Source organism: Eublepharis macularius, chromosome 3 (assembly GCF_028583425.1).
Source record: "Eublepharis macularius isolate TG4126 chromosome 3, MPM_Emac_v1.0, whole genome shotgun sequence".
Classification (NCBI taxonomy): domain Eukaryota; kingdom Metazoa; phylum Chordata; class Lepidosauria; order Squamata; family Eublepharidae; genus Eublepharis; species Eublepharis macularius.
This window is the reverse complement of record NC_072792.1, coordinates 97,504,596-97,519,108: the sequence shown is the minus strand read 5'-3', so window position 1 is coordinate 97,519,108 and position 14,513 is coordinate 97,504,596. Positions and strand designations below refer to the sequence as shown.

Genomic DNA, 14,513 nt, shown 5'->3' with positions numbered 1-14,513 from the left:
GGAGGGCAGGGGAAAATACCATCTACATTTTAAGTATAATACAATCATTGTCCAGAGATTTAAAGCCTGGAACATCCCTTTTGCTATTTTTTTATAGCAATCTCAAAGCTAATCTACAACTTCTCTAAATAAATAGGAGAACTCGGACAAAACATTTTCCTTTAACTGAGTAGCAAGCACTTTGTGATCTCCCCTACTATTTTGGAATATGACTTAGTATGACTGGCAAGTGCATAGTGGCAATGTATTTTCCTTAATTATCTCTCGAAGTACAGAATTCAATGAATCAAGGACCTTATACCTACATCGATATTTGAACATTTGGCATATAGATGACAATTGATTGTGGACTTATTTTTAGACCTTTGGAAACCTTTATATATTCTTATCTGTAGACTTTCTATTTTGTATGATGTTTATTTTTTAAATTAAATTAAAAAAATAAAATAATAATGGAAGCAACTTCATAACAGCTTGCAGTTTTAACTAGACATGGGCACGAATTGAAAAAAACCCGAACCACCTGATTCGTAGTTCACCACTGTTCCACAAACCACGAACTTCCACAAACTTTTACCAGTTCATGAATCGGTTTGTGGTTCAAATGTCTGTTGCCAGCTTCTGAAGCCAGTGTGGGGTGTTTAAAACTGACAGCCCCCTTCACCTGTCACCCTGAAGTGGCAGGAGAAGCCTGTCAGTTTCAAAACACCCCCACAGGCTTCATCTGATTGGGTGAAGCCGGTGCGGGGCATGTGAAACTGACAGCCCTGTTCTCCTGTCCCCCAAGTGACAGGAGAACAGGGCTGTCGGCTTCACTCACCCCACACCAGCTTCAGCCCATCGGCTGAACCCAGCAGGGGTGAGTGAAACTGAAAGTCCTGTTCTCCTGTTCCCCAAGTGGCAGGAGAACGGGGCTGTCAGCTTCACTCACCCTGCACCGGCTTCAGCCCATGGGCTGAATCTGGTGCGGGGTGTGTGAAACTGACAGCCCCATTCTCCTACCACTCACTGGTGGCAGGAGAACGGGACTGTCAGTTTCACACACCCTCAGCGGCACCAACCTGTCTGAGGTCACAAACCACTCACAAACATGATGAACAGGGCCAAAAAAATCATGGGGTTCATGGAAAACGCGGCCCCATGAACCATGTTTTCCTGAACCACAAACCTGCTCAGTTAGTGCATTTTTTTGGGTTCCTATTGCGGTTCGTGCCCACCTCTAGTTTTAACTCTGTGAATTATGGAAGCAATCCCAGGCTCCATTGAAGGTTCATTTGGATCTTGGCTCTAAATGATAAGCCCTTACAGTGCTGCTTTCTTCTCTGTGGGTATCAGGACAAGGAGCACTTAGGAGGAATTATATAAAACCATAATGATGACTTTATTCTTTTTCTCTTCTAACATGTGCAGGTAGTAACTTTGCTTAGACTGCAATAAAATGTTACAAGGAACATAGGGTTATATTTCCCCGCTCCAGTAGCACCTAATATAGTTTAACTGACATTCGGACTTTGTTCGGTGTCATTCTTCCCCTCCCCTGGCATCAGTAGCCCTATGATGTGAAGCAGAAGCATGGAAACACTCCTAGTTTTCTTGTTGGGCCTAAAGCTGCCCTTAGTTTAATATGAGCTTTGGCGTGAGTCAACTACATGTGACCTTTGCCCTTTCACTTTCCCCTGAAACTGTGCAGACCTTGTTAAGACAGCTTATCTGTCTTTATTTTGACACATGGAGCATAAGCATCAGGGCTGATCAATAATAAATAAATAATCCACACATCTTAATGCCTAGAAGAAAATGGCATAGTAAAAAAAAATATATAAGGACGGAAATGGTTTTCTTCTTCCATGGATGACACAGTATATACATATATAAATTTAATAAGTTCTGAAAAGAGTAAAAAAGAGTAAAAATCAAAAATTAAGTTTGTACTTGATTTCTGGCCTCCCACCTGAAAGCACAGGGCTGGAATAGGAAAGCCTGTGCACTGTTCAGGAGGACAGAATGATTTTCTTCAGCTGAGGGCCAGACACTTCGCTGGGAACTGGTGCAGGCTCTTAGTTCCATACTTCTGTGAGTAACAGACGCACCTACTCAGTTCATAATAAGGCATCAAGCTGCACAGGGAGTACATTTTCATACATTTTGCAGTACTGACTCTGTGCTTGGAGCCTCAGTTGCTGTCATGCAGCTGGTAGTCTTTTTACACCTGTCAATATCGTTTGACTCTGAAGTGACATTCTTGGTGAGGACAGCCAATTTGCCTTTATGTGACAGTTTTCTTCCAGCTGACTGTAGTGTCTCATGATAAAGGCGGTCCATATAATTTTCCTGCTTCTTGAAAACAATATTGCTGAGCATCAAGGCAAAGAGGAGAAAGCCAAAAAACCCAACAATAATCAGGATGAATAGAGAAGCCATGATATTTTCCTGCTCCTGAACATAGGGGTTTGTGTAATTACAGCACCTGACACTTCTCCTATCCCTTTGTTGTACATAAAGATGGAGCAAATTCTTCAGCACAGAGCTTGCTTCCGTGTCACTGACATTCATTTTATAATGCCACTCACACTGCAAAAACAAAGCCAAAAAAGAGAGAAAAGAACATCACATTCAATGCTTTGCAGATCTCCTAGGGGGTTTGTGTTTGACCTTTGCATACTTTCTCTTCCCATTGGCAACAAACAATCACACTCCTAGACTGTTTTCAACTACTTTCCTCAAGCATCATTGCTATATCAATTATCATGAAAATAACATGGGTCTGTTTGCTTGTCAAACTGGGGCTACCACTTGAAAATTATACTCGATAGATTGTTTGACCAACATCTAGCATAACATATAACTGATTCTTCTTACATTTTATGACATCAGAAACAGAGAAGGGATGTTGTGCTTTATCTTTGTCCTGTGAGCAGAAATATCTGATTTCTGCAATGATCCAGGAGTAGAAATGTAGTGGTAAAGACCACTGAGGTCTTTGTTCATTAGCCCCCACACCACTGGCTCTTAGAAGAAAGGCTAACACATTTGTTCTGTTTATAGCTGACCTTTTCAAATACAGTGGTACTATACAGATCTCCCAAACAGCAATACCTACTTCTTTAAACATAGCACCATCAAAGTTAACTATGTTATATTACAACTTATCTAGTTGTGGATCCAAGGCTGTTACTATTTATATAACTCTGAACCAACTTGCAAGTTATCAGATACAGAAGTCTGTTTTAAAGATAGTGTAACTATATATAAAGGTCCTATTGAAGAAAGAAATAATTTCTAGAAAAGTTGAGAAACTTACAGTAACATTAAACTGGAGTTGTCTTTGCAGAAGTACATAGTGAGGCACCAAACTCAACACAAACTACAGCTCCACTTGGGGTTCTTCCTCTGTCAATCAGCCATCTTTGTCCACCCCAAACTCTGTGGACAGCAGCTGTTTTATATCATCCCTTCTGTCTCTCAGCTGAATCTTACTTTTGATCATGGACAGGAAGGTATTTCCTTTGGAGCACTTTTTGGGGGATGATTTTGTGTAAGGTCCCGGTGCAAGCTATCATTGGCCATGTGAAGCTGCAGGAACATCCTGGATGATTCAGGTGTGCTATTCCTGGCAATTCACCTGTCTCTTCCCTCTTGAGTATTATTATAATTTAATGGCTATGTTTACTCTGCCATGAAGCATGTGACTGATCCGCTTGGAATGTTTGCATCCATAAACATTCAAATTGGTCCTGTAATCTATGAGTTGAAGGAGTAAGATTCCCACTTCATACACCACAGATATTTAACAGAGCCAGTCATAGAATTACAACATCACATAGGTACATTTTACCTATACTGTGTAACTATAAGAAGCATGGCAGGAATGGACCTCTTGTGTAACAGGATCCAGCATTAGCTGTTGCCATTCTTATACTTCCACAAGATGAATGAATCGAGTAAAATTAGATGGACCCTCAGGTCAAGGCTTTATCTATGTCATAAATCTTCTACAAGTATTAGTGGCAATGAAGCCTTGTCAGGAACACACGTGCAATAAGGAGAAGGGTGGAGACACAGATGGAGAAGGAAGATGAGTGGGGTAAGAGGTATGTGGGGATGGGAGAGAGCAACCGTAGGAGATTAATGAAACAGGTGTCTAATAGTACTTTAAAGAGTTACAAAATTTATACCAGCCTAAGCTTTTATGAATCAAAGCATCAGATTATGAGTATGGAGGCAAGGGGAAGAGCAAGGTAGGATTGCAGGGACCGATCTGGAATTAGGAAGCAGAGGAATGAGTGGGGTTTGGGGCTGGATCATGGAGGAGTGACTGAGACCATGCTGTTAGGAAGGGTGGCTAGGAATGGTCTGTTAATGGGAGGTAGGGTGCCTGGGAATTGTCAGCCAAGCTGCTGGCTTCTAGATACAGAACTAAGTTTAAACAATATTATCACTGTTCCCAACTAAAATATTACTTTTGAAACAGTTACCTGAACTGAACTGTTGCAACGATCCAGAGAAGCTTCTCCTGTATTGTCACAGAATGGTCATTTATTGTGGATGAAGTCTTCCTAATCTTTCTTTCTCTGAAAGTAAAGTACCACCTGTAAGCCCTAGAAAGGTATTTCAGATGCAACAACATGACAACTCAAAGGTTTCATTCTTGCTTCAGCAAATGAACACAGCCATCTAGCCTCGTGTAGTCTGGGGAGCCCTAATTCTTTCCTCAAGCTGCCTGGCAACCCTAAAGGCCTTGCATAATACACTGCCATACAATCTCCACATTTCAGGCTCCCTTACAGGTCTCATCATTTTCCAGAGTAGTTAAGGTTCAAACTGAACATAATGCCAGGAGAGTCATGAGTGATCAATCTCCTGATAATTTTGATTGAAATGCAAGCCTGGGGCAATGAATATGATTGCAGGACATGTATGAGGAGCAGTGGATTAATCTTTTGCAAAACGTCATTTTTACAACTCCCCCAACTTCTTTCCTAGTAGTAGGAGAAAAATATGGGGATTTTCTTGAAAAGTTGGAAAACAGACCATAGGTAAAAGTTCCTGAGGACAGATTCTAAGGGTACAAATAGCCCTTAAGGAAAGAACTAATCCTGCACCCTCTTCTGGCACCTCAGCTGTAATTAAATTGATAGCCTCTCAAAGGCCAAACCAGATGAGATATTAAAAAATCTGTGTTCAGTTATCTAGCTTGTTTTCCCTTTCTATAGAAAAGCAGTAGGGGCCCTGATACAGACTGAGGCTGGAGTGTGTGTGGGATATGAACTCTTTTATCCCAGCCTGTTTCCCTAACCATAAATCTGAGCCACTTCTTTCTCCAAAACTGGAAATATAGTAACACCATAAGTCCTCCACCATTATGACATCCTGATCTGGACTGGGCCTCCTGCAATGATATTTATGAGGAGAGAATGTGCTGGAGATCTAGTATGGTCCCAAGCTTGTGTTTCATTTTTTTAAAGTCAAGGATCATACAAAGTGGTGTGTAGTTTAAGGATTAAACTAGCTGCAATGAGAGCCTGCAATCAGAATATCCCAGCCTTAAAAAAAGAAAGAAAAAAACTAATTAACTTCCCAGTGTAGCTGCTTTGAAGTCCAGAGAAGTGGCACTTGAAGTGGTAGGGGTGTTTAACTCTTTCCTCCCAAGCTGCATCTCAATTGTGATTAATGAAGCTACAATTAACTTGGGGAGAGAGGAGACAGATCTTTCATTTTTTCCTTGCAGAGCTAGTTGCTGGGTGGGTGGGAGAGTGAGGGGGACTGGCACATGAAGAAAGGTTTAAGCCTTCCTCCCTTGGGTACAACTTCCAAGATCTTTCAAAGTGGCCACATAAGGCTGCTAAACTAATTAGTAAAAAAAAAAAAATCCCCAGGCGATCTTAATCACAGATGTCCCATATCATGTTTAGTTTGGCCCTAGAATACAGGGATTATGCTGCCTTTGCACCACTCATAGATTCTCCCATATAGAAGCATTTCCGTAGGGTGACAACAACTGAAGCCAGAATCTCAAGTGATAAATGAAGTCAGGATTTCATCACCATTGGGGTATCAAGGGAGTCCAAATGGGGTTCAAAACTGACATTGAATTGCTACTTGTAATGTTCTCATATGGGTTTTTGTTTCCAAGAAGTTACTCTGCCAATGGGGAGCCCACGGAAAATGGGAATCCTCCCCATCCCCCTTTCAAGCATTCTGTAAGTTTTCAGGGGTCTTGATCAAGCCAATTTCTCTTCCTCTCCCTTTGCTCTTTAGCTGATGCTCAGTTCATCTTCAGTTCCTTTTGGAGCATGTTCTGAGGCAAATATGGCCTGTTTTTAGGAATGGGTAAAGTGTTTTATTTTGGGTTAGTGAAATCAGAAAATTCTATTTTCCTGCGCATGTATGAAATTAATGAGTATGTAGAGACCCCAGTTTGTCTGTGAGTGGCTCTGTAGAGCTGCTTTTGTGATCAGCATGGGAAGCTAGCCAGTTTACTGTTAGGTATAGTGATCTGCAGCCACACATGAAGAGTTGCTTCAATTGATTTGTAGCATTCTGTTCTTAGGCTGCATCCTCAGAGCAATGATTCATTGCCACTGCAAATGTCTAGGCATTCTCAGTAGCAATGGAGCATCCACACAAGGATTTCTTATACAATCTCCTTGGTCATCCCTGCACAGTTAATATCACCTATCCTGCCCCCATCATCAAAGGGCTTTTTGCCATTCCTCCCCCCCCCTTAAAATCAGTGGTTACTATATCACTGTAGCATTATAATGCTTTAGTGATACAGGAAGGAGTGGGTTTTTTTTAAAAAAAGCCCTCTTGTGGCATGACCAGTGATTACAGTGTTGGATTAGAGATCTGGGAGGCTCAGGTTTGAATCCCTACTCTGCCGTGGAAGCTCACAGGGTGATGTTGGTCCAGTCACACTCCCTCAGACTAACCTACCATACAGGATTGTTGTGAGAATAAAAAGGAGGAGGGGAGAACGATGTACATTGCTTTAGTTCCCCATTGAGAAGAAAAGTAGGGTATAAATATCCTGATAAAAATAGAGGGGGAAATGGCAACTGAGAGAGGATGAGAGGCAGTAAAATGACATCAGTGTGGTCAGGAGGTTCAAAAATGTGCACCTTTCCATCCAGACAACTGCCAATGCATTTGGGCTGTGATCTTCCAGGAAAGATCATAGCAAAGCAGGGGGGAAACCTGGAAAGTGGACAATTGGAGGACAAAGCTGTGTGGATCCTCCCCCCAAAATAGCATTTCAGTTTGGAAGCCAAGGAGGAGCAAACCAGCCATGTGAATGCAACCCCTCTATCTATCAGTAATGTTCTTGCAAGTATTTAGAATCTTCTTCGTTACTGCTGAGCCCCCAGAATGATTTTTCTTAATTTCTATAAAATGTGGGACTTTAGGGAGGAAAGGCTTATTGTCTTAAGTTTCTCACAGAGCTGCAAAGAGAGGCCAGAGAGGAGACTATTTACATGAAGATCTAGCAATTGAACAGGGCATATACATAGTTGGGGTTCTGTCATTGCCAGAGACTCCCTAACAGACAGGGCTTTGAGCTGGAAACTGAGAACTGAGAACTGAGAACAAGCCAGTGGTCTGATAGCTATCTTGGGTAGAGACTGGCTCAGTAGTGTAGTAGTACAAAGAAAAGATTGTGCCTTCAAAACTACAGGGACACCCTATGCCTGGGATGGGAGGTACAGCATAAAGAAAGTTGAGTTTGTCTTATGTTAGTGCAACACTCATCCTTGCCTGTTGGCTGTCACAGCTGGCTTTCATTTCAACCTAGTAGTCAAAATGCTGCTGAGATGGTGACACTAATGGTATTTCCCTCCGGTGTGCGTGTGCTTATTATAAGCTGTATCACTTCAGCAAGAGCAGGAATCTTGTTTTTGGGTCAGCTAGGAGGCTGGAACCTGAGCACAGCTCTGTGTGGTGATTGATGGGATTGTGCTGCAAGACCCATTTGACTAGAAAAGCAGCAATGAAATCTTGATGCTGATGCATTACTGATCAGAACATGTTTGACAGTTCATTGTTGTGAAATCCTGCAGACAATAATAATGACTATGAGAGAATACATGGTTCAGTGACAAAGCATATGTCTTTTTTATTCAGAACCTCCCCAGTTCAATCTTAGGTTTCTCCAGTTACAAGATCTTAGGCAACAACTGTCAGAAAAAGTCATCCATTTGGAGAGCAATTATAATGTAACGGTTAAAATTTAGGACTGTTCTAATTCCCACTCAGCCATGAAGCTTCCTGGGTTACCTTGAGCTAGTCATGCACTGTCAGCCTAACCTACCTTACAGAATTGTTATAAGGATGAAATGGAAGCAGAGCAAGGCATAGCCTAAGAGATTTTGTCTTCTTGAAATACAAGTGTACCACTGCCCATCAAAGTATACAGCACTGAGCTAGATAGACCAGTGGCCCAACTTCTTAACTTCATTTTCATAAACTGAAGAGAAAAGGTATAATATGTTAAATTCCAGTATGCTAAGGACAAGAATCAATTTGCTGGCATTACATGTAAGGTGAAATGCTGCCTGCTGCTTGAATGAATAAATAATTCCTGGTCAAATTTACACTCCAGTTTTGACTTCAGGTTGTAACTCTTGGTATTTGTTATTATCAAATAACTTGAAATAAAATATCTTGAAGTAAAAAATATTAATCTCTGAAATAAACCATTTACTAGCCACAAAAATGGTCACAAACATCCATGAATACAGTCTAGTTCTGTTGTCCAACATCATAATACTTACATTTTTGTTTCAAAATTTTTACAAAATCCTGCCATCTTTTTACAAATAAGCAGAGACTTTTCTTATATCACAACATCCTATCACTTCCTTTTGAGAACAAAATGGAAATACTAGGGAATACATGGTTTAGAAATAGATTTCTCTTTCAGACCAAGGATTCTCAAACAGAAAGAAAAACATCAACCAAAGTAAAGTTTGTACAGCATTGCAAAGTCCTTTCTAGCATGTTGCACTGTTTGAGAAAATATTGAGTGTGTTTGTCATCATCAGCTGATCAATTTACTTTATACTGGGAAGTTCTGTGTTTCAACGAAATTTAATACTATAAGATCTATGAGAAAATTCTGGGTTTCACAATTTTGGATCCTTAATTTAGGAAATATGCATTTTTAAAACAAACTTTCATCCAAGTTAGGCAGAGAGAGAGAGAGAGAGAGAGAGAGAGAGAGAAGTATCGCTGAATATTAATGCCTAACAAGTGTAAACACTGAGGTAATTCCCCTACACAAAACTCCCTCCATTTGGGGGGGAGGGTTGGTTTCAGCCAAAAACCTAGCAACTGCACTCTGAATAAAATACTCAGATTTACTGTTTGATTAGATAGTTTCAGGTGGGTAGCTGTGTTGGTTGGCAGTAGAAGAACAAGATTTTAGCCCAGTAGCACCTTCAAGACGAACAAGAGTTTCAGAGTGTAAGCTTTCAAAAGTCAAGCTCCCTTCATCAGATACACTACCTGACGAAGGCAGCTTGATTCTCAAAACCTTATACCCTGGACTCAAATCTTGCTCTTCTATCTGATTAGATGTCAGTTTTCTTAGGTAACATTGATCTACCAAAATTATATTACTTATTAATAAAATTTGTTAGACCTACATCCAACTCTCTATATAATGAAAATACTGGTGACCTCCATCGTGCATGTTCCTCATTCAGTAAAATGACATGGGGGTCAAACATTACAGGCAGTGTTTTAATCTCTCTTCAAGCAGAAAAGTTTCTATGGAGGTAATTCACATGGTATGTGTTAAGTGATCAAAGTAAGGCAAGCATACAAACATCGTTCTCCCCTCTCCATTTTCTTATCACAATACTGTGGGGTGGGTTAGTCTGAGAGGGAGAGGCCCAAGATTAAGGTTGGAAACCTCCAGGTGGGGTCTGGAATTACAGTTGATTTCCAGATGACAGATAATTTCCACTGAGAACCAGTACAGTGTAATGGGTAGACTATGTTCTTGGAGACCCAGGTTTGGATCCCCACTAGAGTTCCCAGGCCTCCGGTGGGCCAGGGGATCCCCCGCTCCCAGCCTTTGCTCTCTGCTGCCTCTTACCTGGCCAGAAGGGGGGGGAAGGTATGGAGAACAGGCCCGGAGCCTTTGTTGTCATCCCAGGAATGACATCATTCCTGGTGCAACAGCAATGACTTCAGAGCAGTTTAGACCTTGGGAGACCTGGCAATACTAATCCCCACTCTGCCATGGAAGCTCATCTTGGACCAGTCACACCCTCTCAGCCTAACCTACCTCATAGGATTTGTTGTGACAGAAAAAATGGAGGACAGGAGAATGATACCATTAATTTCTCCAGGGGAACTGAACTCTTGTCTGGAGATGGGTGGTGATTCTAGGAAAACTCCAGCCCTCCTGGGAAGTTGGCAACCCTAAGAAAATTGTTGCCTTGGAGGGTGCTCTCTATGGCATTATACCTTGCTGAGGTCCCTCACCTCCCCAAATCCTGCCCTTCACAGAGGCTCCACGCCCAAATGATCCAGGAATTTCCCATTTCAAAGTTGGCAGCCCTACTGAAGGCTGACCTGAAGTTTTTAGGACTGGATGTGGATGTGAATCCAGGACTCATCAGTCACAATCTGATACTCTAACCATTAAACTGCCACTGTTCTTTATCTAGCTATTAGCCTTTTTTCTATACAAACTTCAGTTCTAAGAAGCCTAATTTATAATGCTGTTCAAGGGCATCTCCATATCTGTCCAGGCTTTTCCATGGAAAAGACCTCATATCAGTTTACCTTTCATTGTGATAGGAAGATGCCATTGTAAAACATATAGTTTCTCCACTGTACGATGCCCAGGCTTCAGGTGATTTACAAATCTCAACCTTTTAGAAATTTAGCTTTTATACACCAGGAAAAAGTGCATATTATAGTCAAAGCCAGTCATCAAAAGCATCAAACTACATACAGTAATTAAATATCAATGAAACGACAATACCATTACATCATCAATTGGTCTCCAGCCCAAGGAAGAACTGCTTCTGTCACCCATCTCTCCTCAGCAGCTATGACAAATAACACTGTCCTGCAAGTGACAAACACATCTGCATCTACAGGGAGGCTGCACATTTTCTGGCCTCAGTAAAATTCTGAAGGTGTATGTAAAATGCATGTAACAAATAAGTATCCACGAATATACCCTAGAAAGGAAAAAGGAAAGTCAAGTAGAAACAGTGGCATTTATACTAAAGGCTTATCTTATGTGAAACATGGGAAGCAGCCATATACTGAATCAGATAATTGGTCCATTTAGCTCTTTATTTCTCTCGCTTTCTGGACCTTTCCCAACACTTGCTGCCTGGGATCTTGTAACTGGAGATGTCAGTGACTGAACCTGAGACTGTCTGTATGTAAGGCATACACTCTGCACCTGAGCCCCATAAAAAGGGAAAGATGATTGTCTATTTAAAAGACTAATTAGCTGCAACATAAATTTCTTTCAAAAGGAACTTGGCAAAGGAGAGAAGCAAAATTAGTGCTTTTCAGATATACATCTATTTTGAATATCTTAGGTTCTTTGAGGGAAAAACAACCACCAACCTTTGTATCTTTGAAAAAAAATGTGATTGCTTTCTCCTATACCCTCACATTCTTCAAAACTAAGGCAAGTACAAAGAGCAAATGCCTGAAACAAACAAACAAACAAACAAACAAACAAACAAACAAACAAACAAAACCCCAACCCCATATTCAATTAGTATACTTACATTTCATGCTTCGCTGCCTGCTGTTATGAGCTGTCCTTTCTGAGGCAAATTTAACACGAACTCTCAGTTGACTAACTATATAATGAGCCTAGGAAGGGGGAGTGGCTTCTTGCTTCCCTCCAGTAATCAAACAGTCAAGGAAGTGGTACATGTGACAGAGGGCATAACTCTGTGTACAATTACTCATGAGAAAGCCCATCTGGGAGGCTCACTAATTAATAACTATTTCAAAATCGCGCAAAAGCTGCTAAAATGCTTGCTGCTTTTAAACCTTGCCAAACAAAAAAACCCAACCTGTGAAAGACCTTCAATTACAAAAAAGCGACAAAAATATTCTTCAGTTGTCCAACGGTTTTGCAATTCAGTTGCCTCCAAACTGGAAGTATTCAAGCCTAGTTCAAAACTGTAGATGGATTAGCATCTGTTGCTTAACATGGGAATATTTGCCAGGAGAAAATAATACACGCCTGGGCCATGGCTTTCTGTGGTATGTCACTACTATATCTTTTGCCATGTAAAATACTTTCATATTTTGTTCTTCTACCTCAAGGCAAAAGAAGTTAAGGAAAAGGAAGAAAGGAACATTGTTCCAAGACTCTGAGGTGAAGTAATTCCATGATGTTGCATCTTCTCTTGCTATGCCATACACTGGGTGTGACTTTAGTTTGCACACCCCTCAAATGTCATATCAGTGTATGTTATACTTCTTTATATATACATTCATTTCATGACTAATGTGTAATTCACAACGTAGTTTACAACACCTGCTGAAACTAGCCCTGTAGTTTCCATGGAAGTTCCAACAACCAGATATTATCTTAGCTGTAATACTATTTAACTTCTAAGTGCAAAACAGCTGTAAACAGCTGCCTCTACTGTTGTTATTGAAATACAGGCATTAGAAGAAAAACTGAGTACACATTTTTTAAAAATTATCATCATTAGACATAACATAGATGTAATGAAAAAACAATACAGCACATGATGTGCATAAAAACAAGTTGCAAAATGTATCAAATGTCAGAAAATTAACAAGTGTCTAAATCTGAAGCCCCCTTTGAGTCTGAGATTCAGGTAGGGTTGCCAGCAATGGCTTGACAAATTTCTGGACATTTGGGGATGAAGCCTGGGGAGGGTGGAATTTGGGTAGGGGACTCAGAGGGGATGTGATGCCATAGAGTCCGCCATCCAAAGCTGACCATTCCCTCAGGGGAACTGAATTCTGTACTCTGGAGATCAGTTATAATTCTGGGAGAATTCCAGGTCCCATTTATGGTTGGTAAATCTGGGTTAAGGTCAAATGGCCCACCCTCTCAATAGCCCTAGATCTGAAGGGATGATTAGGAGACAAGTAATTCAGCACCTTGCTGAAATTAGTCAGATCTCAGTCTGCTCAATACCTGGATGGGCTGGCTACCTCATGTATGCTGCCTTGAGGTGAAAGGTGGAATATTGTAGTAATACGTTATTTACTTGCTTTATTTACAAATAATATGCCAATGGAAATTTAAATTTAACTGTACGAAGTAGCTTAAGCCTACTTCAAGATAATACCATAAAATCACTACAGATAATTTAAGCCAAATAAGTAATAAGCAAAACAAACAACAAAAAAACAAAACCAAAAATGACCTAGAACATTAGCAGACAAATTTCAGGGCCAGTGTGGTATAGTGTTTAGAATGTCAGACTGACAGTGCAATCCTAAGCAGAGTTACTCTGGTCTAAGCCCATTGAAATCAATGGGTTTAGACAGGAGTAACTCTTCTTAGGATTGCACTGTAAGATCTGGGAGACTCAAGTGTGAATCCCCACTCTGCTATGGAAGCTTGATGGGTGACCTTGGGCCATCACACAGTCTCAGTGTGTTGTTGTGAGGATAAATAGAGAAGAGAATGATGTAAACCCCTTTGGGTCTCCATTGGGGAGAAAGGTGTGATATAAATGATGTAAATTAATAAATAAAAATATTCCAGTTACAAAAATACATCTTAATTATATTCAGGAGACAGAAGCAAAATGACCAAAGCCACAGAAAACTCAATAAAAAAATTCTTTAAAAAAAACCTTGGCTCTTAAATGCCAGCACTAGAGGTTGACCTTTCAGGGAAAAGTGTTCTAAAGAGTAAGTGCCACTACAGAAAAGTACTTAACCCTGCTCACCATCCACTTAGTCTCCATTGGCAGGGTACCCAGAAAAGGTTTCAGTTGAGTAGCTGTTTTGGTCTGCAGTAAAAGAGCAAGATTCGGGCCCAGACCAGTAGCACTCAGAAAAGGAACTCTTAAGAAGATCTTAGCTAGTAGATGGATCATGTGGGAAAAGACAATCCTTCAGATACCATCTTGGGCCCAGACTATTTAGGGCTTGTTCCTCTTAATGACTACAAAGAAGGCAAATGCCATCAGTAATTGCTCTAGGTGTTATTCAGGAAGGCAAACCAAAGTCTGTATTACTCACACATTCTGTATGCATATGGGATACATTCCCCTTTTGCCCTCCAGTAAGCTCATGTTGCTTTCTGTAAATACACATAATTGATACAATAACCTGGGGGAAAACTATGTGTATGAGGATCCCCTGCTATTAGGTAATATTAAATCTTCCATTAAATTTTGACATAATGCATCTTCTAAAAAGAACCTCCAGTACTATTAATATAATAGCTACTGTGTTTTGCTCCCTAAAAGTGCAAGTGTTAACATGGACCCACCTCATACATTATATCATGGAGGCAGAAGAGGATGTCT

At 40.6% G+C, this 14,513-nt stretch overlaps 1 long non-coding RNA gene across 1 annotated transcript; it reads right to left on the bottom strand.

The window, feature by feature from the left end:
- Window positions 1-1,553: 1,553 nt before the first annotated feature.
- On the bottom strand, window positions 1,554-11,799 carry LOC129326651 (uncharacterized). The gene is made up of 3 exons (XR_008596718.1): window positions 11,766-11,799; window positions 4,476-4,571; window positions 1,554-2,571 (listed from the first exon to the last, which is right to left on the bottom strand). It is a non-coding gene; the product is annotated as an uncharacterized LOC129326651 (long non-coding RNA).
- Between the last annotated feature and the right edge of the window lie 2,714 nt (window positions 11,800-14,513).